A 26858-nucleotide genomic window follows, 5' to 3' on the forward strand; every position below is an offset into this window, starting at 1 on the left:
ACCGAGGCTTGGTATCATTATGCCGTTGGATCAATTGTTACCTTAGTTGCGATTATGATCGCATTTGTTTTCGCATTGAAATGTTTTACATAGTTTCAATGTATGGTTTAATTAATTAGATGCTCTGGAGAGCTATATATATGTTGTTAGATGAGAACTATGTATGTACTTTGGTTTTAATGTGATGATGAACTTCTATTAATTTGGTCACTTAATTATCTATTCATGATGTTCTGTAATGGTTTTTGACACACTTAATTCTATATAATGCACGCAGATGAACCGGCAATGGATGTACGGTGATAGACACACCTCCGAGTACATTAAGGGCGTGCATGATTTTCTCGAAGTGGCTGAGGCAAACAAGCAGAATGGTTTTATGTGTTGTCCATGCCCTATATGTGGGAATACGAAGTCTTACTCTGACCGAAAAATGCTTCACACCCACCTGCTTTACAAGGGTTTCATGCCACACTATAATGTTTGGACGAGGCACGGAGAAATAGGGGTTATGATGGAAGACGGCCAAGAAGAAGAGGACGATGACAACTATGTGCCCCCTGAATACGGTGATGCTGCAACGGGGGAAGCTGTTGAAGATCAAGAGGAACCAGACGATGTGCCCAATGATGCTGCAAGGGGGGAAGCTGCTGAAGATCAAGAGGAACCAGTGCCCGATGATGATGATCTCCGCTGGGTCATTGTCGATGCAAGGACGCAATGCGAAAGTCAAAAGGAGAAGCTGAAGTTCGATCGCATGTTAGAGGATCACAAAAAAGGGTTGTACCCCAATTGCGAAGATGGCAACACAAAGCTCGGTACCGTACTGGAATTGCTGCAGTGGAAGGCAGAGAATGCTGTGCCTGACAAAGGATTTGAGAAGCTATTGAAAATATTGAAGAAGAAGCTTCCAAAGGATAACGAATTTCCCGACAGTACATACGCAGCAAAGAAGGTCGTATGCCCTCTAGGATTGGAGGTGCAGAAGATACATGCATGCCCTAATGACTGCATCCTCTACCGTGGTGCGTACAAGGATCTGAACGCATGCCCGGTATGCGGTGCATTGCGGTATAAGATCAGACGAGATGACCCTGGTGATGTTGACGGCCAGCCCCCCAGGAAGAGGGTTCCTGCGAACGTGATGTGGTATGCTCCTATAATACCACGGTTGAAACGTCTGTTCAGAAACGAAGAGCATGCCAAGTTGATGCGATGGCACAGTGAGGACCGTAAGAAAGACGGGAAGTTGAGAGCACCCGCTGACGGGTCGTAGTGGAGAAAAATCGAGAGAAAGTACTGGGCTGAGTTTGCAGCTGACCCAAGGAACGTATGGTTTGGTTTAAGCACGGATGGCATTAATCCTTTCAGGGAGCAGAGCAGCAATCGCAGCACCTGGCCCGTGACTCTATGTATGTATAACCTTCCTCCTTGGATGTGCATGAAGCGGAAGTTCATTATGATGCCAGTTCTCATCCAAGGCCCTAAGCAACCCGGCAACGACATTGATGTGTACCTAAGGTCATTAGTTGAAGAACTTTTACAGCTGTGGAATGGAAACGGTGTACGTACGTGGGATGAGCACAAACAGGAGGAATTTAACCTGCACGCGTTGCTGTTTGTAACCATCAAGGATTGGCCCGCTCTCAGTAACCTTTCAGGACAGACAAACAAGGGATACCACGCATGCACGCACTGTTTAGATGACACTGAAAGTATATACCTGGACAAATGCAGGAAGAATGTGTACCTAGGCCATCGTCGATTTCTTCCGACCAACCATCAATGTCGAAAGAAAGGCAAGCATTTCAAAGGCGAGGCAGATCACCGGAAGAAGCCCGCCATGCGTACCGGTGATCACGTACTTGCTATGGTCAATGATTTACACGTAATCTTTGGAAAGGGTCCCGGCGGACTAGCTGCTCCGAATGACGCTGAGGGACACGCACCCATGTGGAAGAAGAAATCTATATTTTGGGACCTACCCTACTGGAAAGAGCTAGAGGTCCGCTCTTCAATCGACGTGATGCAGGTGACGAAGAACCTTTGTGTGAACCTGCTAGGCTTCTTGGGCGTGTATGGGAAGACAAAAGATACACCTGAGGCATGGGAGGACCTGCAACGTTTGCACGAAAAAGACGGGATGCCTCCGAAGCAGTATGAAGGTCCTGCCAGCTATGCTCTTACGAAAGAAGAGAAAGAAATCTTCTTTGAATGCCTGCTCAGTATGAAGGTCCCGACTGGCTTCTCGTCGAATATAAAGGGAATAATAAATATGCCAGAGAAAAAGTTCCAGAACCTAAGTCTCATGACTGCCACGTGATTATGACGCAACTGCTTCCGGTTGCATTGAGGGGGCTTCTACCGGAAAACGTCCGATTAGCCATTGTGAAGCTATGTGCATTCCTCAATGCAATCTCTCACAAGGTGATCGATCCAGAAATCATACCAAGGCTAAGGAGTGATGTGGCGCAATGTCTTGTCAGTTTCGAGCTGGTGTTCCCACCATCCTTCTACAATATCATGACGCACGTCCTAGTTCATCTAGTCGACGAGATTGTCATTCTGGGGCCCGTATTTCTACACAACATGTTCCCCTTTGAGAGGTTCATGGGAGTCCTAAAGAAATATGTCCGTAACCGCGCTAGGCCAGAAGGAAGCATCTCCATGGGCCATCAAACAGAGGATGTCATTGGGTTTTGTGTTGACTTCATTCCTGGCCTTAGGAAGATAGGTCTCCCTAAATCGCGGTATGAGGGGAGACTGACTGGAAAAGGCACGCTTGGAGGGGACTCAATAATATGCAGGGACGGATATTCTTGGTCTCAAGCACACTACACAGTTCTACAGAACTCTACCTTGGTGACCCCGTATGTCGATGAACACAAGAACAGTCTGCGCTCCAAACACCCGGACCACTGTGACGACTGGATTACATGTGAACACATCAGGACTTTCAGCAGTTGGTTGGAAACACGTCTCAGAGGTGACACCACTGTTTGTGATGAGTTGTACTCGTTGTCCAGGGGACCATCTTCGACTGTATTGACTTACAAAGGATACGAGATAAATGGGAATACATTTTACACGATCGCCCAAGATCAAAAGAGCACCAACCAAAACAGCGGTGTCCGCTTTGATATAGCAACCGAGAGGGGAAAGGACACATATTATGGTTACATAATGGACATATGGGAACTTGACTACGGACATGATTTTAAGGTCCCTTTGTTTAAGTGCAATTGGGTCAATCTGTCAGGAGGCGGGGTACAGGTAGACCCACAGTACGGAATGACAACAGTGGATCTGAACAATTTTGGGTACACTGACGAACCGTTCGTCCTAGCCAATGATGTGGCACAGGTTATCTATGTGAAGGACATGTCTACCAGACCGAGAAAAAGAAAAGATAAGGAAGCGAATACATCATACGATGAGCCAAAGTGCCACATAGTTCTTTCAGGAAAAAGAGACATTGTGGGAGTGGAGGGCAAGACAGACAAGTCTGAAGATTATGAAAAGTTTCATGAAATTCCTCCCTTCAAAGTCAAGGCTGACCCAAGCATCCTGATAAACGATGAAGATTATCCATGGTTACGGCGCAATAAGCAAATGACACAAGCGAAGAAAAAGTGAAGACTTTCTCCCGCAACTATTATGATGATACCATGCCAACTTTGTAACAGACGAGTATGATACCATTGTCCGTTTTGTACACGAAGTGCATCTAGTTTTTGCCGTAACCCTCTCAACTTTCTTGCACATGCTATGTGGATGAAATGATGATACCATGCCAACTTTCAACCTTTTCAGAGTTCATTTGAAATGCTTTTCAATTTTAGGGTCTTATAGCTCAAAATAATTAGTAAATGCATGAAAAATAACAGGCCAAAAATTAAAAATTATGCCACCTACTGGGCCACCACGGCCTGAATACGATTAGAAACCCATCCATGGGCCAGGATTCAGGCCCGGAGAAGGCCCAGTAGGCCCACAGGCATGTACAGAGAGGTTAGGCCCGTAAGCCTGCTTTAGAGAGGAGCTCGACAGCTCAGGCGCACCGCACCATATAAACAGGTGCGGCTCTCTCTCAGCTAGTGAGGTGGGACTAAACTCCCACCACCACGCCGCTGTGCAAGGCCATTGGTCCCGGTTGGTGGCACGAACCGGGACCAATTCCACCCTTTGGTCCCGATTGGTGCCACGAACCGGTACTAATGAGGCTGTGGCCCCACAAGCACCTTTAGTACCGGTTCGTGGCACGAACCGGTACTAGAGTTTCTTACTAAGCAGTTTTTTAGTCCCACCTCGCTAGCTGAGAGGCACTAGGATCGGTTTATAAGCCCTGAGTGCAGAGACGATGAACAAGAGGCGCAATGCTCACGTTGCTTAGCTTCAAGCCTTGACGAATAAGGTAGACTGCATGGAGCTATGTGCAGTGTAGTCTGCACTATTCCGAAAGGGTTGAAGCAAATCAACGAGCATTGCGCCTCTTTTTTATTTTTAATAACTTATTACAACTCCGGACTTCTTGTGTTACGACAAAATAAAATAAACTTTAATAAAATTTATGAAACTAAAATTAACAAAGTATTTTCTGTTCAAAACATTATAAGAAACCTCTAGTATTATTGAAACTAAAATCATATAAAATTGATGCAACTAAAATTATCAAAGTATTTTCTGTTCAAAATCATTAAAAGCAAAAAGAATTTTCATAAAGAACTTTTTTTGATAGAAACTTTAATAGCAAAAAGAATTATCATAAAGTAAAATAAATAAGTAATTAGAAACAAAATAAAATAAAATAAATAAGTTTTTTGTTGTAAGTAGGAACAACACAAAATAAATAAAGCAAAAAAGAAAACAAAAAACTAAATACAGCAAAAAGAATTTTCATAAAGAACTTTTTTTGATAGAAACTTTAATAGCAAAAAGAATTATCTAAAGTAAAATAAATAAGTAATTAGAAACAAAATAAAATAAAATAAATATGTTTTTTGTTGTAAGTAGAAACAACACAAAATAAATAAAGCAAAAAAGAAAACAAAAAAACTAAATACAGCAAAAAGAATTTTCATAAAGAACTTTTTTTATAGAAACTTTAATAGCAAAAAGAATTATCATAAAGTAAAATAAATAAGTAATTAGAAACAAAATAAAGTAAAATAAAGTAAAAAAATTTGTTGGGGCGCTGCCCGCTGGGCCTTCCAACCCTCGGGTTTGCAAATACAGGCCCAGAAGGGCTAGAGGGCTCAACGGGCAGCGCGCCAAAGTTAGGCCCAGAAGCCTGCTATAGAGAGGAGTTCGAGACAGCAGCCGCGCCGGGGCTTTTAAACTGGTGCGGGCGCCCCTCGGCTAGCGAGGTGGGACTAAATTTTTGGCCACGACGCGGGCAGCAAGAGGCCTTTGGTCCCGGTTGGTGGCACCAACCGGGACTAAAGGGGTGCATTGGTACCGGTTCGTGGCACCAACCGGGACCAACGGCGGCCTTTGGTCCCGGTTGGTGGCACCAACCGGGACTAATGCCTACCTTTAGTCCCGGTTGGTGCCACGAACCGGGACTAAAGGCTTTGCTATATAAGCAAACACTTAGGAAATTTTTCAGAGTTCATCTGCAGTTTGCCCCGACGACGCCGACGCCGCCAGGCTGCCCCGACGCCGCCCGCCGCCCCCGCCGTCGCCGTCGCCTGTGCCCGTCGTCGCCGTCGCCGTTGCCCGCGCCCTCGCCGTCAGCCGCGCCCCTGCCCCGACGCGCGCCGCCCCGGCCCGTCCCCGTCGTCGCCGTCACCCTGCCCCGCCCTTCGCCGCCGACGCCTCTGCCCCTGCCCCGACCACGCCGCCGTCACCTCTGCCCCTGCCCTGACGCGCCGCCGTCGCCTTGGTCAGGGCCGGCACTGCCCCCTTCCTCCCTGTCTTTTTATTGCATTTTTATAAAAATGTATATATGTATGTTCATGTATATATGTTCTCTGTGTATATATATGTATGTTCATGTATATATGTTCTCTGTGTATATATGTTCTCTGTGTATATGTTCATGTATATATGCAAAAGATAGATTTTTAGAAAAGTTAGGATTTTTTCTGTTCATAGATCTTTTTGGTGATATTAATTATTGTAGAATATGCAAATGTTTGTATATTCATATGAACAATGCATTAGGCAAAACCTTTACTTTTTCTCGAAATTTTCTATTTGAACATTTTTTTTATGAATGAGAGGAAAAAGGAAAATTAGAAGAGGAAGAAAGGAGAAGAAGAGGAGAGGAAGAAGAGGAGAAATAAATAAGAAGAGGAAAAAAGAAGAAAAAGAAGAGGAGAAGAAGAAAGGAATAGAAGAGAAGAAGAAAAAATAGAAAAAATTCTATTTTTTCTTCTTCTCTCCTCTATTCCTTTCTTCTTCTCCTCTTTTTTTTTCTTCTTTTTTTTCTTCGATCTTCTCCTCTATTCCTTTTCTTCTTCTCCTCTTTTAGTTTCTTCTTCATTTTCTTATGTTTTATCGGGTCTGTCGTCGTCGATATACCCCTCTCCCCATAACTTCAACACGAGGGGGGGTCGATATACCCCCTCCCCAATAATATTATTTTCCCATGTACGTTCATTGTCGTTGTCAATATAACCCCCTCCCGATAACTTCAACACGTGGGGGGGGGTCGATATACCCCCTCCCCGATAACATTATTTTCCCATGTATGTATGCCGTCGTTGTCGATATATATAACTCCCTCCCAGATAACTTCGACATGATGGACGGTCGATATTTATACCCCCTCTCGACCGTGATAACTTATACCACGGGAGCACCCCCCGGCCCTCTCGCTCGACCAAAACTCTCGAGGACACCCAAACCCTAGAAAAAAACGATGTCGGTCTCCTACCCCCTCCCGCCGCGCCCCTACCCTTGAAGCGTTGCCGAGGCCACCCCAAACCCGGAATAAGCTAGGTCTACGTTTGCACTAACCACCTGCTGTCATGTTTGTGTAATAATTGCCATGTTGTAATATTTGCAGAAACAATGGAGCACGGACGAGACGAGCAAGCAGAAGAGGTGTTGGGGGACATAATCTTAGCCGGAGGTGATATCTTGTCGTATCTTAACGACAATGATGGTCTGGAAAAACAGGGTGAAGAAGCTGGCTACGGTGATCAAAGAGTGGAGGAGGAAAGACATGATTATGATGGCTCCGGTGACCCAATGCTGGTGCAAGAAGGAGCCCGTGGTGACGGCTCCGGTGACCGAACAGAGTCCGGCCAGGTAAATATATTAGTTAAGCCTGTGCTGACTAGCTAATTGATGCATTCATTGTTTTGGTATGTACACATATTAATTAACACTCGTCTTTCTTCTTTTTTCTAGCCCTCCGGATCGAGCACAACTGCGGTAAAGAGACGAGGCCCGAAGAGAAAGTTGCGCTCGGATGAAAGGTTTGAGATCACAGCAATCGCGCGCGATGGCCAACCGATTGTACCCATCTGGACAAAGGATGCATTTGCTGCTCAGTGCGGGGTTCTAGTTAGGGACAAGATCCCGATCATCATCCACCAATGGTATAAGCCTAAGAAGGATGACCCTGAGGTGTCTTATGTCAATGATATGCAGAACGATGATCTTTGGACTGAGCTGAAGGCAAATTTCACCCTACCGCCAGAGGAGGACCCGGAGAAGCCAGTTAAAGAGCAATTAATCAAGTCTCATGCTCTTAAGAAGATGGCAGACCTATTCAGGAGGTGGAAGAATGAGCTGAAAATGTTTGTCGACAAAGAAGAGACACCAGAATTCATCGGCCGGTATGAGAAGATCAGAGATCACTGGCCCGCATTTGTGGCCCACAAGACATCCGAAAAGAGTAAGAAGATGTCAACGACAAACAAGAAGAATGGTGCGAAGAAGAAGCTTCACCATCGCACGGGGTCAGGTGGCTACCTCAAAGCCCGGCCTAAGTGGGCCAAGGCTGAGAATGATCTGCTTGAAAAAGGGATCGAACCACAGACAATGAACTGGACAGACCGTTGCCGGACTTGGTTCTTCGGGGCTGGCGGAACCTTGGACCCTGTATCAGGGAGGTGCGTTTGGACGAACGAGCTTTTGAGAATACCAGTCAAGAAGATTCAACAATATATCGATGCAGCGCGGGAAGGGACGTTCGTTCCAGATAGAGAGAACGACGAGCTCACAATGGCCCTCGGGAATCCTGAGCACCCTGGACGGACACGAGGCACGCCAGGCTCCGTTCCGTGGAAGGCTGGTTTTCCGGACGCAGGCGGTTACAAAAGCCAGGAGAGGAGGAAAAAAATGGAGCAGACCCAAATTCAGAAGCTGCATGAAAGGGTTCAAGCGCTAGAGGAACGAGACAGCAATCGACATGCCGAAACTACCCCCGAAGCTACCCCGCCATCTCAGCGGAGAAGCAGCGTGGCTTCCACCGAGCTGCTTCAGGTGGAGCATGTCTTGACGGCTCCTGCTAGCTACCCCGTGCATGCTATCACGGAGTCTCAACATTGCCACCTTATGGCGCAATGGCAGAACTTCAAAGTCAAGGCGGCTGTTGGCTCTGTTTTACCTCCTGAACCCGGCGCAACCTACCACTGCCGGCCGATTCCAGAAGGATATGCTAGGGTGATGGTGGATGAAATAACGGAGGGATTTGAGGACCTCCAGCTTGACCACCCTACCGGTGAAGGGGAGACTCGGCTGGGTTTAGCTCTGAAGACTCCGTGCCTATGGCGGAAGGAGCTCATCAACCTTCCGAACTGGACGGCTCCGGCGAGTAAGGGCACTCCGCCTCCTCCTCCGCCTCCTCCTCCGGCGAGTGATCAGGGCACTCAGCCTCCTTCTCCGGCGCGTGGCGGCACTCCGCCTCCTCCTCCGCCTCCTCCTCCGGCGAGTGATCAGGGCACACAGCCTCCTTCTCCGGCGCGTGGCGGCACTCCGCGTCCTTCTCCGCTTGCGCCGGCGCGCCAGAGCAGCTAGCCTCCTCCTTCTCCGCCTCGTCAGCAAGGGCGGAAGAGACCCGCCGCCGCTGCGGCTGCTCCGGCGCGTCGTAGTCCTTCTCCTCCGCCTCGTAAGCAAGGAAAGAAGACAGCCACAGCCGCTCCGTCTGCTCTGCCGGCGTCTAGCAGTACAGCTGCCAGAGGCGGGAGGCAATACAGATTCGGTCCTTCTCTGAAGACTCCAGAGAAGTTACCATACGAGAGGACCGAGGAGGAAACCAGGAAGATCGTGCGAGCCGAAGTGACAAACTTCTTTGAAGGGGTGAAAGCAAAGAAACATCCACCTCCGGAGGAGAAGGTAGATCCGGTGAAAGCAAAGCGCACTCTGGCTGCCCTGACAAAACCACCAAAGTCTCCGCCGAGAGGCAACTATGAGCGCATTCTTCCAAAGACATATGCCGAAGCGGAGCGGTCGGGAAGTACTGTCATGATCAAAGGTTAAAAGAACGACGAGCTGGGAAAAAAATTGCCCAGCTCGGCGAACAAACGAACCAATCGTGCCCCCCGGTCAAGGTGCCAAAAGACATCGTCGCTAATGATCCGAGGATGGTGGCCGGTTATAGCAATCTTGGAGATTACCTGCCCGACGATGTACATTATGAAATCATGGAGGTGGATGAACACAAATACCATTACGGGAAGCCTCTCGTCAAAGATGAAAGATCTCTAACAACGATGATGCGAAGATTACATGATTGGTACATGAAAACCTGCAGAGAGTCTGATGGGATTAGTACTTTGACGCTGAGAGTTAAACCGGAGCATGACCTCGTTGGAATTGAACTGCTGAATGTTCCATTTGAGAATTTCTTCCAGTTTTACAATCAAAAGGCCCTCGATAAAACAACGATCACTTGCTACTGTCTGTAAGTAGTACTACTTCTGTCATTAAGTCTCTCTATATAGGTCAGCTCTTTCATTGCATGTATTTATAATTTCCTCACTATATTATGTAGATTGAACATCGTCGAATTGAAGAAAAGACAAATCGATGATATTGGGTTCATTAACACAAATTTCATAGATGCATATACGGTTGAAAAATATGCCAAAGAAGCCGAGGCCAACTTGCTACGATCGTTGGTATTAAATCAAAACAAAGATATAATACTCTTTCCTTACAACTTCAAGTGAGTGTTACTGTCTTGTGCATATTCGGTTTCCCTTATTAGTCCAGGTTATGGTAATGTAATTGATGACTTATGCATGCATGCGCAGCTTCCACTATATTCTCCTAGAGATTAAGCTTGAGCAGGGAGTAGTAACCGTCTTAGACTCGAGACGAAAAGATCCCCAGGACTATGCGAACATGACTCAAATGCTCGAGAAGTAAGTTAAATCTATCATTATCCACCATATCAGCAACTTTGTTCATTTTCTGATATCAAGTAATTGTTTTCTTTGTCTGGCAGGGTTTGGAGAAAATTCACCACAAAAGCTCCGGGACTGCCGAAGAAGCTGCAATTTAAACACCCGAAAGTAAGTACTATAGTAGCATGTTCCGCGCATCTCCTAGTGATTCAAGCACTAGTTTCATCAATACCATTTAGCATGCTTGCTTATCAGTTTGATTGATCTCTATTTCTTGTAAAGTGGTTGTGGCAGGAACCTGGGAATAATTACTGTGGATACTACGTTTGCGAGTCCATCCGCTACACGACCTGTGAGCGGGACTACTCTGACGAACAATATGAAGTGCGTAAGCAATAATATTCACAATTTTATTTTATTACCATCATTTATTCATATATATATGTATTGACCCCCTTCTTCAAATTAGATGTTTCGGAAGCGGGATGAACTCCTAGCACCAGATCGTATGCGAGCAATTCAAGAGGAATTGGCGGCATTCTTCCATGACCACGTGATCGCTGAAAACGGAGAATACTATGTCGGATTCAGAGAACAAGGTGTCACACATAATATCTTTCGTCCATGTTAGTGGGTGAAGATCTGGCCATTTGACATCAAGCCATTCTGGAGCCTCTCTCCAAAATCCTCTAGCATGCGAACATTGTAGTAACGCATGCATCATGTCTTCATCCTCAAGGAGACAAATCTTGCACCTGCTAACTGAAGCAATGTGACGGTGATGTAGGGTTGCTTGAGCTGGCAGAATTCCGCGCAATACTCGCCACCAGAAAACTCACACTTTTGGTAGAACTTTCAACTTGCAAAGTCGGGACCATAGCTGTTTTTCTGTCTCTGAAGCTTCGGTTATCGTCCCTTCCTCTAGAGCTCGCTGCTCGTTCTGAGTCATCAGAGATCGATATGCAGATTTTACAGTATAGCACCCGGTTCTTTCATACGCCCATGCCAGAACATCTTCACCCCCTCCCCACCTTAGTGGGATATTTAGTATTGCATCGCATCAGGAGATATGAAGTTGTCTCTCACAATATCCATCTTCAATGTCCAGTTGTCCGAATCAATAAGGCCTGAAACCATGTTTATATTAGTATTGCCGATCCGGGCCACCGGAAACATGGACAAAGTTCCCGGAATCCACTTATCATCCCATATCAAGATAGTGGATCCACTGCCGGGACGCTTGAACAAGCCAGTTTTCAACGCATCTCTTCTGGCAATGATAGCTCGCCAAGTCACAGATGCAAATTTCGGAGTTGTGGCTTGCATAAAATCATAAGCTGGATAATACCTTCCCTTCAGGACCCGTGCACACAAGGAATTGCGATTGGTCATCAGTCTCCATCCGTGCTTTCCGAGGAGACTAAGTTGAACAATTCGAGATCCCTGAATCCCATCCAACCCTTATGTTTAGGGGAATTGAGTCATTCCGGATAGCCAGTGCAAAGAACGGTCCAGATTGCTACTCCGCCAATACTGGCCATACAAGATGCCAATTCTTACAAACTTTCTTTGTCAGCTTGAAGCAAATCATACTGAAAGTGGGTATCGATTGTGCAACAGCTTTTATTCTCACCTCACGTCCAGCACAAGAAATCATACGTTCTGAACCACCTTGGAGTTTGGCACGTATCCTCTCCCCAATGTGATCATAAGTTCCTCCGATTATCCGGACCACCGCGGTGGGTAAACCAAGATAACGCTCATTGAAAGCTTCCACTGAAATATGTCTCTGTAGATGGCTAAATACTCACACCTGTCTATGAGTACATATTCGGGTATTTGCACGCTGGCCGGTTCGGATGGCAGGGTTTGGCTGCTCTCGGTGACTGGGATCGTCCGCACGAACGTCTCTGTCCACGAGGGCAATGACAAAGCCGTCAAGCCACACGAGGTGGAAGGTGTCGAAGCTAGTTGCTCTGCGCAACATGACCAAATGTTTCTACCAAATGAACACAAATAGCAGCAGGTGTGCACAGTTACTGGAGTAACTAAGCTTGTCATGAATATATTATCTCCACCAGTAGCTAGTAAACTGCCACAGGCATACACTAACATGCAACATGCTTCAGATTTAAGTATTTAATTTAATAAAACTGGGAAAGGTTGCATTGTGGAGATATATATTATATATTTAGAGCATAACTCCTTTTGAAAATTATCTCCCGTGGATGCATAATAATTGACATCGGAACATATTTGTTTTAAAAAATCACGATTGCAGTATTGAGAAGTAACCTACCAATGGTAGTTCATCAATGTCTGGATCACTTTCATGTTCCATAAACCAATTTAGTACATATTGAACAATGGAAGTAATTGATAACCTCATTAGATTGTATCTCTGGTTCATTCAGCTAGATATACAAGAAAAAATGTTTACAAGAAAAGTGACACCATAGCTTGGCAACTTTCAAGAAACAAAAATAATATGATGGTTCTGTACTCATACAAATTTAATAGGTGAGATCACATAATCAAATACATGACTGCGAAAAAGAGATTCCAAATATTGGGTAGACATATATCACTCAAAGCTTGATGATTAATTATTTGGGGATTGAGTCAATCCATCCTTCTCAATGCATTTGCCTCTGCTCCTGCCCTAATAATTCTGCGTAGGAAAAATAATTCATGGCTTGTAACCTCTCGGACAAGTCAACGTCAAATAGCAAGGAGGGATTCAGGTGTTGTTTACGTATTTCCTTCATCTCCAAGTCAAGGACGATAAGCAAATGGCGCTGCTGATTTGTCCGCAACATCATCACATCGTTCCTTTCACCTGAACACTCAAACTGAATCACCATGCTGCCAAGAGGGACGCTGAATTCAAACAGCCGCAGCTTCTCCTCCATGTCGATCACGGCCTCCTGCTCCAAACCTTCATGTGATTATCCTCAACACGATTATGAGTACAAATCTCTTGATTACAGCTGAACAGAGGGATTACGCGAATTTTGGGGAAGGGGAAATGGACAGGAGAGAGTGATAGGTAGCAGCCACGCCGTGCCGTCTGATCCTCTGGATGTGTCTAACCTCGTGCGCCTTGGTAGAAGTAGGGGTGCATATATAGTTGGGCTTCTCATCACTTGGTTCACGCCGGCCCAAAACGACTCGTGGGTTGGGCTTCTTCAGACGCTGGGGACGCTGTGCGGCTTGCGAGCTGGAGCCTTCAGGCTGGGGATGCTTTTTTTTTAACACTTCAGGTTAGGGATGCTGACACACTCCACTTTCTCTTTGCAAGCAACAAAGCTACACTGCCATTTTCCTTGCTAGCTGTTGTAACAAAGCATTCATTGCTACTTTGCTCGTCGCATCATCATCACCACAAGCAAAGAGCTAGCACACCAGATATTCCCAATAGCAACAAAAAATTGTCTTTTTTTTAATTCTTTGCATTAACGAAGTTCAAATTGGCTTTCACTAGACACTACTAAAATGTACGGAGTTATTTTATACTCTGCATTAGCAAAGTATGCATGGAAAGGAATATAAAATACTACTCCATATAGCCATAGCAAAACAAGGAAAAACATAATTGAACGAAGTTTCAGTTTCAACAGGTCGTTAGTAAACAGACTGTCACACATGCATGCACTAACAGGCAACTTGCTTCAGATTTAAGTACTCAGGGGAAACAATTCACAGATATACAGCATGGGTGCAGAATAATCCCCATATTAACAAATCATGATTGCTTTATTAAGAAATAACCTAACAATAATGGTCACTTCCAGGTTCCATAAGCCAATTTCTTGTTGATTCAAGACTGGAAGTACTTTGACTAGAAGTACTTGATAAGATCAATGGATTATTTTCTCCAGTTCATTCAGCAAGATATAGAATAAAAACAAATGCTATTAAATCACTTTGCGAATTTTATGAAACACAAAAAATATGATGGTTCAGTAGCCAGTACAAATTTAATTGGTGAGAGACCACATAATACCAAATACTTGACTTGCAAAAATAACATTTTAGATAATATTCGGTAGCTAGCCATATGCCACCCAAAATGTTCGATCCATCCTTTTCAATGCATTTGCATCTTGTCCTGCCCTAATAGTTCTGCCTAGGAAAAGATTTTCATGCCCTGTAACCTCTCAGACAAGTCAACCTCAAATAGCAAGGAGGGGTTCAGGTGTTGCCCACGAATTTCCTTGGTCTCCAAGTCAAGGACAATGAGCACACAGCGTTGGCCATGTATGCGCAACATGACCGCGTCGTTCCTCTCGCCTGAACGCTTGAACTGAATCCCATACTGCCAAGAGGGACGTTGGGTTCAAACAACCGCAGCTTCTCCTCCATATCGATCACGGCCTGCCGCTCCCAACCATGGCCACCAGGTAATTGTATCCACATGGTAATCGTGATGAACACGTCAGCCACGAGGAACCATAGCCTCCGGTCTGGTGACATCTTCAGGTGACGCTGGAGTGGTTTGTAGTTGGTGGGCATGACCGGGAGCTCCACAGTGCCTAGCTTTCTCGTCAAGACGTCATATGTGAGGATATGGCGGCCATTTTGCAGCCAGTGGATGACGCCGCCAGGGAGTACAACGGCGTCATCGTGCTCATCGTGGTGATTCCCTAACGGGGCGCCAAAGTGTTAGGTGACAGGACCCCAGCTGACATTGCCATTGTCGGACAGTGCAGCTGTCTGGATTCTCATGGAGTTTGTGCCCTTGACCTGGCACCAGACCCGGCGGGCGAAGAATAGCAGGAAGGAGGAGCCGCTTATGCCATCTGTAGCAGCGAGTAGAACGCATGGTTGACAAGGGCATCCAATACAAGACCTGTCAAAGGAGATGCCCGGCGGTCTGGACAGGAAGGTGTGGTCGCCGGTCATGGGGTCGTACACGCACAGATCAGAGTTTCTGTGCTCGTGGACATAGTGGCGGCGGACGAGGACGATGAGGCCGCCGTGCGACGTCACAGGGTCGTACCGGCCGAGGAGATTGTCGGCGGCGCTTCGTGCCACGAAGGGCGCGAGGTGCTTGTCGGCGAAGCACATGGCGGCCGACGTAGCCGGATGGACCAGAGAGACGAAGGGCTTGCGGCGGTGGTTCCGGCGCCTGTGCCGACGGGTGTAGGCGAGGAGGATCCGCGTCCGCAGGACGCCCGTGGCAGCATGTCGGATGAAGGAAGGGTCCGCGATTTCGCGGCGGAGGGACTTGCTGGTGGCAGCGCAGCGGACGATGGTTCTGGGGTCAGAGCGCGCGGCGATCGCCAGCAGGAGGTCCGCCGGTAGCATCCGCGACGCCGGCGGCGCGCGAGGGTTGTTTTTCCGTTGGCGTTTTCGTGGTGCCATTGGGGCTGTGGATCTGCAACCGAACGAGCGATTTGCCTGCCCTATATATTAGGAGTATGACGCTAGTTATTCAATTGAGGGAATGGAAAGATTGTTTAGACGGAAACACGTATCTGTAGATTATCTTCCCGGAGCAAATTTATGCAAGGAGAAGATTGCAAATTAAGGTTTCAACGGAAGATCAGGAGATGGGGGGATGAGGCCCTTAAATATCTCCCGATAGCAGAGAAGATCGTGGGAATTGTACGACGATTCGTACAATCCAGTTGACATTACGTGCTTGGGTCCACTGTAAGTGAGATACTCCTTGGTTGAAATTTTCATATTGATATAAACTGAAAAAGAGGGAGTAATAATTACGGAAAATATAGGTGTATGGCCTGAGGCCTGCTGCACCATATGATCACTCGGTGTTGCAGAAAGTTGTTAGCGATATGACAGGTAAATGAAATGACGAGAACGTAATCAAACACAAAGGAAACGCAAGATTTAGCATGGAAAACCCTCCAACATGAAGAGCGAAAAAACAGGCGCCGGCCAGCAAATCTTCACTATGTCAGCAGGAGAGGCAACGGGCCTCCGCTCTGCTCCGCTCGTCAGAAGTTAATCTTTATATTTATATATGAATTTGGATCATAACATAACCAATGAAGATATTTGTTCCGCACTTGCCGGTCCCCATGACGTTTGGGTGATGTGCGATTGTATCCAGGCATAGGGGCATTGCACCGTCGAGCAATAATGATGTCCTGATAATTATATTAGGTCAAGGGTAGATTATAACCTCCAAAACTACCTTTCATATCCATATGCATATTCTGCAAGCAACACTTCTATTCTCATGGTTTGGAGAGTAGTGTTGTACTCTCCAAGAATTACTTTGCTGAAACAAGATAGTTCAAATTGTACGAAGTGTACTTTCATCTAACACAAAATTCCTCCATCTTATAAAATATTCTAAGTTAATGCTCGACGGGTTTTGTCAAGATCTCTTCATTGGCTAATAACAATTTTTTTGGAGAAACCTCATCTCGAGGGCAGGGTTTCCTGCATTTTATTAAGAAGAAGAAGTCATATGGTCTAGTTTATATAAAAAAAAATAGGACCCAATGATCTAACAATCTTGATTAATCATGAAAAACGAAGTGAAAACCAAAAACCAAAAAACAGAAGAAAAAAAGATACTTGAGCTTGGGATAGGGACAAGACGAATGCAACATAAAGGGGCATCATCTGAGTCAGACAACCGAGCATATCAAGGCCCGAGGAAGGTAGGCATGGCTCAAGTGAAACCGAACTTTCTACCACTCACCAAAGAGAACTCATACATATTGAATCGTGCCTCTGCCTCAACATGGAAGCATCATGGGCTAACATTATCATGTGGGAAACAACCTGTAAGGTCCAAATTTGACTTCCTGGAGATGCCCGCCAAAGAGCTCAACGTCGTGACCACTTGAGGTGAAAGTGGTTTTAAGTACATGTCCAGGTATGCTTTCATCTTTTGCTCTGCGGCCTCCACTTTTCCCACCTCTGTCAACTCACTGAAAACCTCCAACTATGCATGCTCCACGTGCTTGGCCGTCGGGATGTTGCGCACCTTATTCTTCTTTTCCAGACACCCACTTCGTCGCCCGCAGTCTTTCTCCCTGCTCAATGATGTGGGGGTCCCAAGAATAGGGTCTGGAACACACAAGTAACCTTGTGCTCCATGTTGAAACCAAGCGGCTCCCCCAAAATTAGAATCGAACATGCACAGGAATGCACATCGGTAGTCAGGACCACCCACCAGGGTTAGCCAACAAGAACATAGCCTCTGAGCACATTGGGCCAACCTACTCCTCACTCCCAACCAACGAAACAACAGGGTCCAACCACACATGTTCGCACAAACAGAGCAACTCACAAGACAGTTGACAGCAGGCGATGCCTGAGGAAGATGTGGTATTGCTTCAAGCATAGAATCAAGATGTCGTGCAACAATGCCGTTTGACTCTGACGAGAGCATTACAAGAAGAATATCCTACTCAGCAGGAGCATGAAGAGAGGATGCAATAGTCCACATGATAAGCTGAGAAATCTTCCAGAGACGGCACGAAGAGAGCCTCGTCATACAAATATTACCTCAATACAAGGTCGGCATGCCACGGCCAACCACAACAACAATTTGAGGTCTGTAGGAAGGTGACGATGAGCGGGGATTCGACGTTGGCGAGAGCACTGGCTGGCAAGTGGAAATTCTTGTAGTAGTGCCAAATCATGAGCGGATACTGGCAGACAACAACGAAGTGCTTGGAGCTGACTCGGTGGGAGCATCATCCATCCACCTGAGTTAAGCGGCTCGCTCGATTGGCCGGACACTAGACGAGGCATCGGTGCATCCTGATAGTACCAGGTAGCATCCGCACTTCCCCTTGGCCCCTGCACCGCAACCCAACCTCCATGGTCCGCAACAACTAAATAAAAAACCTCCCCCTGACACAAAAGATTGGTCCTGGACCACCACCGACTTGAGGCGAGGCCGTGGGGTGGAGGAGGACGAAGCATCATTATCATCACTCAGCAAACACATTTTGGTATTGGACAGACCACTAATGTAAGGCGAAGACTGCAGCATCATTGAGTCCAACATGGGGTCGTGAAGGGCCAGGGCAACTAGCGTGTCACTGTTGTGACCTAGCAGCAGAGCCAACGTCGGCCCTGCAGCGACCCATCATGGGCACACCCGTCCAGGACATCATTTTGTACTATGGTGATAGTAGCGTCATCCTTCGAAAAGAGCCCTACCCCAAGCGAAAGCGATCAGGCAGGAGAGACCTCAGGCGCGCCAGCACTGGTCTCCTAGATCTGGAAAGTCGGCAAGGACTCAAGGATTGTGTCGTCATCTTCGTCATTCACGCTCCATGGGAGCCACTCAGTCTAAACAAAACCGCGGGGGCCGGGGGTGGGGGGGGGGGGGGCAGCGGTGGCATAGATGGGCCGTCGCCAATAGAGGCGCAAGATATGGGGAGCTCCTTCTATTTTCTTCACCTTTCCGTAACATTCTCTTCATGAACAAACATCGAGAAAAATGTCCTCTACTTAACTGCTAGTATATATTCTCGCAAAAAAAAACTGCTAGTATATATGTGAGGAAACTCGTTGGAAATTTAACAGAATCAAATGATGTGTAGATTGCAGATGGGATCTTGCTGATATTCACCATTTTTTGTATTCAATGAAATGCCATTCTATTATTTGTTTTTTTGGGTGATTCTATTATTTGTTGATTAGATATGTAGATCAATACCCAGTCCGTGAAATGAGCAAGGAAGTAAGTACCTTCGAAGGTTCTCTCGTTTGACTGTGAGGTCACACAAGTATGGTGGCCTGGACAAAAAGGAGATCTAATGCTCTAGTGTCCCCATATTTGTACAATCAAGAGGATTCGACGACGCTTGTTTCAGAGAGATCTTAGGAAAGAGAAAGTCATCACGGCCGCTCTAGGTGCTGCTAGATCGTTGACACCTGCAACAACCGAGAAGCGAGTATAAGATCTGATGCCACAACTGACCCCTCGTTTCCCATTGTCTCCCATGCCTAGAGGTTCCAAATGCACCTCCAATATAAATAATAATCATTACAAAGACTCTTGATGACCTAACTAATGCATGTTCCCAGATGGACATGAAGGTGAGTTTTTTTAGGCCAAACACACTTCTTTATTAATCAACAATGCTCATATGGATACAATTCAAATCATATTAAAAAGTCAAACGTAGTGACCAACATCCAAACCAAAAACGTGTTTGGCAAGGCTAATGTGCCTCAATATTTGATTCATGACTTTTGAAGATGAAGGTACAACGTTGTAGTTGCATGGATGTAACTGAGATCTCCTTTATAATGCTGGCGTACATCCCTCCAATACCTTGATTGATGTCCTTCACAACAACTTGGCAATTGGAGGCTATGATCACATGTGAAAGTGAAAGATCCATATCTAATGCTAGAGCCTTGCGGCAGGCCAATGCTTTAAGCTCGCCGCATCCGTTACGCCCAAACATCTCATGGCTGAATATCCAAGGTAAGCAGCTGACAAATCCTTGCTCACGGTGATGAACTCACCTTCATTGGTGACCCTTGACACAGCCCTATAAGCCTTTTGATCAAGAGGTGACTTCGGTTTGCATTCTTCAAGTCATGTATATTTCTCATGATAAAGCTATGTGTAGCATGCGGGCTTTGAAAAATATGTGCATGGAGAGCTTGCCACCGAGCGAACGAAATTGCCCACAAGGTGACTTGCACCTGGATTAATTCAGAAGAGGGGAGGGCCCCCATCCACGCAAACACCCATTGCTTTGTGTCTGGTTCCGTAACCCTATTCACGACATCCACACGATCAGTGTCTTCAAGAGCCCATACCAAGTTGGTTACCGGTCGAAATTTTGAGATTTCCCATGGTTACCGCGTATATCCATGCCCCTCGGTAAATCCCCGTACCAAGCAAAAAATACCAGCTTCTTTTTTTTTGAATTTAAACACTCAATTTATAGTAAAGTACGTAGGATCTAATTAATGCCATGAGAATTGGTTCTGGCGTGTTGGTAGCAACCTAGTTCTTGTTTTGAGAGGTCTCTGGTTCAAATGTTCGTTCATTCACTTATTTGAATTCAAAATTCAACTATAAAATTCGGTCGAAATATTCTCGGTAACCGTGGTAACCGCGTTTATCAGTCCCCCTCGGTACAAATGCCTCATTCGGTAACCAAAACCTTGGCCCATACACACTGAGCTGCATTACAATGCATGAGAGAATGCTACCAAGAGTCCTCATTGCCACACAGTCCACACGATGTCACCCAAGACATGTTCCGATGGTGAAGAAGATTAGTAGTAGGGATAGATGGTTGGGCCAACCTCCATAAGAATTTTAATCTTGAATTGAACATCTATTTTCCATAGTTTAGAACATGACTTCTGCTCGCCTTCACTGTTTGAAGAAAACTTAAATTTTGAGGGGTGTTTGAAGAAATTAATTGGGAAAGATTAATTTGAAAAGGAGAAGGAAGCACTAGGGATCAGACTACTGATCCCTGCTTCCTATCAGACCAGTGCTAAGCCGTAGGATAGGATGTAAGATGGCCGTTGGATCTACTACTAGGCCGTGCATGGTTACTTGATTGCTTCCTAATAACTGCTTCCGCTTAGTATGCACAGCACCCTCGCTAATCACTCTCCCGTAGTTATGCCTATCCTAAAACGTGAAGCCAACATACTGCATGCAATTAATGTTTGGTTCCAATTGTTCAGGAGAGAAGTTTGATTCCAATTTAACCTAAAAAGAGTTTGATTCCTATTCATGTAAAAAAAGTTTGCTATATGAGACCCTCCAGGATTGATACTTTGTTTTCTTCACATGATTTATTTCTCACATATATGCTTTTATCAAATCAATAATTTGCTTCAACAAATAGCCAAAGTAGTTTTGATCTGATAGAAATTCATTAGAAAATATGTGCCCATTATAAATATTTACTTTTGTATCCCCAATGAAGCAAGAACTTCTTTCTAGCGACCGGAAAATTTGCTTCCACTGAAAGTTACATTTGCATCGATGGGCAACAATTAAATTTGTTTCCACTCAAACATAAAATGGTTCCCATGGTACACATGATTGTTTTCAAATAAACAAAAATTTGCTTCTGAAGAAAAAGGAATCTGCTTCCATGCCCGTAAAAGTCTAATACAATTAAAATAAAAAAATTAATTACAGTCTAAGAAATCCTATATATGGTCCATGTAAGAGATTAAAACTTCTAGGAAGCAAGGTTACTGTCTTGGCCGTGGTTGTGCAATAGGGAATGCATATGCAAAGGATCACCAAATGAAAGTTGACGCCATTGTGGTGACTGTAAACAGCAGGGCTGCTGCTGCGAGCAATTGACTGCCAGGTTTCATGGTCCCGTGAGCTAGAGCTCACGCATTCTAGCTCATGCCACAATGCACCCGTGTCATCAAGTCGGTGGATTGCCTAGGAAAGCACCATTCTCAAGGGTGGCCTTAGTCACGGTCTCCGCCCATGTCCCCACATCTCCTTCACCGCCTTCAGATAGACACCGTCGACATCATGAGGAGAGCACAATACAACACATTTGAAAAACTAGTGATGCATGGTTGGCATTGTTCGACACAAAGCATCTGCACAACACGAATCAACAGTTTGATTCATCAGGACATACATGGATATATAGGCAGGGGAAACATAAGAAATTTGAGACGAAGAGAAAATTATATGTTGGAGGGAACATATTCATAACATGAAAGTAGGAAGCATGGCTGACATAAAGCAATGAGTCGTTCTTTCACAACATACATGGAGCCGTGTTTAAATTTAAATGGTGCTGAAAAAGCATAAAAATGTAGAAGCATGAACTATGGAAGCAAACTAGGCAGACCAAGGAAACATGCAGAACATAATACGGATGCGTGGTATATTTGATAAAAATGACAACAACATTTATTTTAAATAGCATGAAGAATGGAAGCATTCTACCTAAACCGAAGAAGAATATGAAGTATAGTTTGGAAGCCCATACGTAGGAAGACCTAGGACAACATCTTTCAACATGCATGCCACATAACGGCTCTTGAGCAAACGCTCAGGGTTGGGTCAACTGAAAAAATAAGAAGTGAAAGCATGTTACAACAACAATTATAATTTATCTAGGGGGGGGGGGGGGGGGGTTGAACAAAGCACATGAGCAATGTGTACATAACAATGGTGTGGGCAAATGGTTGTATAGAAGCAAAGTACCGACAACGGAGACAGAGATGCCGTAATATATGGGAACATTAACTCTTTCCTGTGGTTATAAGTAGGAGAAATGAAAAAAAATTAGTAGCAGCAAGCAAGTAAGCTTTTATGCAGAAACCTTAGAAGCAAATGTAGCGTCATATTTGAAGTTCTCGTTGCCGGTTGGATGAAAACATGTTATATACAAGATACATGGAAGATGGTATGCTATACACACATGGATTCGAATTGAAGCATAGAAAAATGAATATTGAAGCAGACATATAAATCTTTGGCAACCGGATGTTTGGAATCACCAACATATTGATTGATTTTCTTTTTGGCATTTGGATGCAAAATATATAGAGCCCAGAAGCATTTGTATAGCAATTTAGATGCTATGGAACTAGGAAGCATGGACATTGTAGTTAGGAACATATCTAAACTTGGGTGGAAACATGGAAATTTGAAATCAAGTCGAGAACAAATATTACAGTCAAGATTGGGAAACATGATAATTTGATATGCATAAGAAATTAAAAAAATCCTAGATGAAATAGTGATTCATTACACATCGGATATAACATAATTATGCTCAACGAAATTCATCAAACCATGCATTGCATCCAGAATAACACAAATCAAATCAAGTGATGAAAAATGAATCCAACCCAAGTTCACGTGAGTATATACTAGGGGGAAATGGCTGGGATATGCGCACGTGCAGCTTCTTTACCGAGCCAAACGGCGCACCAGGATGGTGAGATGAATGGTCACGGGGCAAGGTCTGGCGGGGAACCGGGCCGGCGATGGGGGCGACACCGTCGATGGTGAGAGCAGGGCTTGGTGAGAAGACAGGCGTGGGTCGCTGCACCGCCTACCAGGAGCAGTTGTAGAGGTCCCGGAGTTTTGGGTGGAGCGGGGTGGTGGCGGAGGTAGCCGTCGCGGCGATTGAGATCGGCGAGCTCGGGGCTGCTCTCGCCCCGGGGATGCGAGATGCGTGGGCTAGACGGGTCAGGCAAGCGAGATTTACTCGCATGTGACTACGTGAGGTAGTTGGAGCGGGGCATGCGCGATTTTCTCGGATCCAATTAAACTGGGCAGTTTGCTTAGAAGTATATCAGCCGTGGGATTAGAAAAGCATCAACGGCAAATGACCCGTCTGACGAAAGTTTTCTACCAGACTACTGAATATAAGTGTTTCCCATATACTAGTAAGTACGTACGTGCAACGCACGCATAGACGTCTGTCACATTATGTTTGTAAATGAATAAATAAGGATTAGCTGAGATGATAAGTACAATATTTTTCAAAATATTCCTAGGATAACAACTTAATTATTAGAAGTGCATTGTCTGACCATTTACACAAAAAATTAAGAGCTGAATTGAACAGTGGGAAAAAATGGATCTTCAATATTAAACAAGGTGTTTGAGCCAGCCAAAAAAATAGGAACTATGATAACAACGTCCATGATAAAAAACAGAAAATACATGGATAACTATGACATGTTTGCTCTTCATATGAAGACTCAGCTACTCCCCGATTCATTTAGTCGATTCTTATTAGGCTTTTATGAGCATAGTTTAAACAACAATAGTGCATGAAAGGAACCGAAACTGGCAAGGAACTCCTTTCGGGAAATCAATTCTTAAGTGTTGAGGACAACTGGATTCCCTCCAACTTGAGTGGTAAAAGACGTTGCTTTGGTTTCCTGAAAATCATCATGAAACCATTGAGAAGTTATCAAAATATGCCTGAATAGAATTGACAGTTGTGAAGTTAAATCAGAATACATGTCCACTAAGACATCTCTAATGAAAACTCAATTTATTACACAGATCTCATATGCTTCTTTAATTCTGGCTGATCAACTTTAATCAATATTTCCATGATGAAAATAACAACTACTCTCACATCCACCCATAAATTTTATAAATATAGTATTGCAATCTCAAAAAGAATATTGTAGCAGCAATTTCGTTAACATAGTTGTACTATTGCTAGTTCGACGGAACAAAGGGATATACACCAGCGGAAAGCACCTTCTTACTGTAGGTTAGAATTTGCAGTGCAGCAAGGCTGGTGTTTTCTTACCACTGGCCAATCATATTTCATTAGAGATAGTAATTCTCAATTGAAATGTAATTTAAGAATATAGAGGCGATGCATTATCAGTACCTTCTATGGGCAGCCAATCCACATAAATTGGATAAAAATGGGTTCATACTTCATTGTCCGACTTGAATCAAGGCTACTACAGCTTTTCAGTAAAAACACATTGCCATCCTATTAGTAGTAGGCTCAAGGAAGCATCAATACATATAATTTGTTAGATTTTCTGTATGATGGTGGTGATTTTGCTGCAAGTATCGACTAACACAAATACACCTGAAATACATAACACCCTAGCAGAAATCTAAGATACAAAAAACATACGCTTTGCCGACTTTTGATATGTTTCAGACCTTGAATTAAGCCATTCTTACGCATGGATACATGAACCTTCGTTTTGACGGTCTTGATGGTCTTGTGAATTACAGAAATATGAGCGGTGGCTGGACGAAACGTGTTCGATGCAGTATGGGAGCTAAATCACTCCAGTAGATTAGTGCCAAACCTACCCCGGTAGTCACAGGCAAGCAAGAAGAGCACACTGAAAGTCAGATAGTGGTGGGTGGGCATAGAGAGAAGATAAGATCGACCCACCCAAGCAAGCAAAGCCAGTGAACCCATGGCGGAAGTGGAGGTGCACTTGCTGGAGCAGATCCACGTGGCGCCGGCGGCGAGGACACCCGTCTTTGGAGCTCCCCATCACTTCTTCGACGACCTCGCCTGGCTCTTCATGGACTCCTTCGAGCGCCTTTTCTTCTACCCCCCACGTCGACCGGGCCACCGTGTTCCCGCTGCCTTCCTGCCTGACGTGCTCCCCCGCTTCTTCCGGCTCGCCGGCACCATCCTCAGCCCCGCCGCCTGCTGCTTCTCCTACTCAAACGGCCACGATGCGCTCGACCTCGTCCTCGCCGTGTTAATGGAGGACTTCAACTGGCTTGAGTATGAGATTACCCCTCCTTTGCTGAATCAAGATGGTAGTAGCTTGAGTATTCATTAAATCAAAATATGGATCAACTTCAAGATAATGCCACAAGATTTATCTTTCAGTGTCAAAGTCTGACAATCAACATTCTATATGATCCATTCCGTTTTTCTGTAAGTGCACGTCCATTGTTTTAAGAGTGTGGCCTTACCTCCCTGTAGGAGATCAAGTTCCCAGTCATGTCCATTCTGCCGCGTCATCCTCAAGAGAGTCAACTCCGCCGACCTGTGGATATACACTGATAACAGAGACATAGTCGACTATTCAATGATAGAACCTGAGGCAACCGCAGTGATCCCTGCATCTGTTTTCGAGGAATATGATTCCCACGTCAAGCGAGCCTGCGCTCGGCGCGGCCGAGCCCGCTGTGTCCCATGCGGCCGCCTCTGCTCGTCGGAGGAGAGGGACCCGCCGCCGCCGACGCAGATCGATCGCGCTGTGTCCCCCGCCGCCGCCGCTGCTTGATAGAGGAGAGGAACCCCGCCGCCAACGATGGCCGAGCCCGCTGCGTCTCGTGCCGCCGCTGCTGCTGGAGGGAGGAGAGGGACCCCGGCGGCGTCCTGTGGCGGCGGCGAGGAGGAGAGGGAAGGGAGGGAGGGGAGTGGGAAACGATGGAGGCGAGGCAGGACGAAACGTGGCCTCTCATTTTCTTTTTTTCGGACGGCAGACGTGGGCTCTCCTGATTTTTTTTACGGGACACGTTGGCTCCCCTTTTCGTGCCGATTCGGTGGATGCCAGAGTTTTCGTTCGCTCCTGAAGATGTTCTCTTGTTTAATAGTAGTATAGATTTTCGGACGGGAGACGTGGGCTCTCCTGATTTTTTTTCCAGGACACGTTGGCTCCACTTTTCGTGCCGATTCGGTGGATGGCAGAGTTTTCATTCATCCCTGAAGATGTTCTCTTGTTTAATAGTAGTATAGATGGCAGAGTTTTCGTTGGCCCCTGAAGATTTGCTCTTGTTTAATACTCCCTCCGTTCCAAATTACTCATCGCAGAAATGTATGTATCTAGAACTAAAATACATCTAGATACATTCATACCTGCGACAAGTAATTCGGAACGGAGGGAGTAGTAGTATAGATATAGATTAACTCGGCAGGTGAGAGACGGACAACGGGCGATGTATAATATCCTTTGGGTTCCCTAAAAAAATCCATTGGGCCCGAGCTATCAATCCTCCGCTTCATGCAGATCCGGCGAGATTCTCGGCACGCCATGACCTCCTCCTACCAGCTGCCCACCACGACAAACCTGCAGGCACCGGCTCTGGTACCCAAGGTGAAGGCAGCAGCGGTGGTGACCTGAAACCCT

The 26858-nt window shown here is 45.5% G+C and overlaps 1 pseudogene; it reads right to left on the reverse strand.

Moving 5' to 3' along the window:
* LOC141025657 (uncharacterized) overlaps nt 1-14819 on the reverse strand; it is a 55601-nt pseudogene extending 40782 nt beyond the window's left edge.
* Nucleotides 14820-26858: the final 12039 nt, after the last annotated feature.

Source organism: Aegilops tauschii, chromosome 6 (assembly GCF_002575655.3).
Source record: "Aegilops tauschii subsp. strangulata cultivar AL8/78 chromosome 6, Aet v6.0, whole genome shotgun sequence".
NCBI lineage: Eukaryota > Viridiplantae > Streptophyta > Magnoliopsida > Poales > Poaceae > Aegilops > Aegilops tauschii.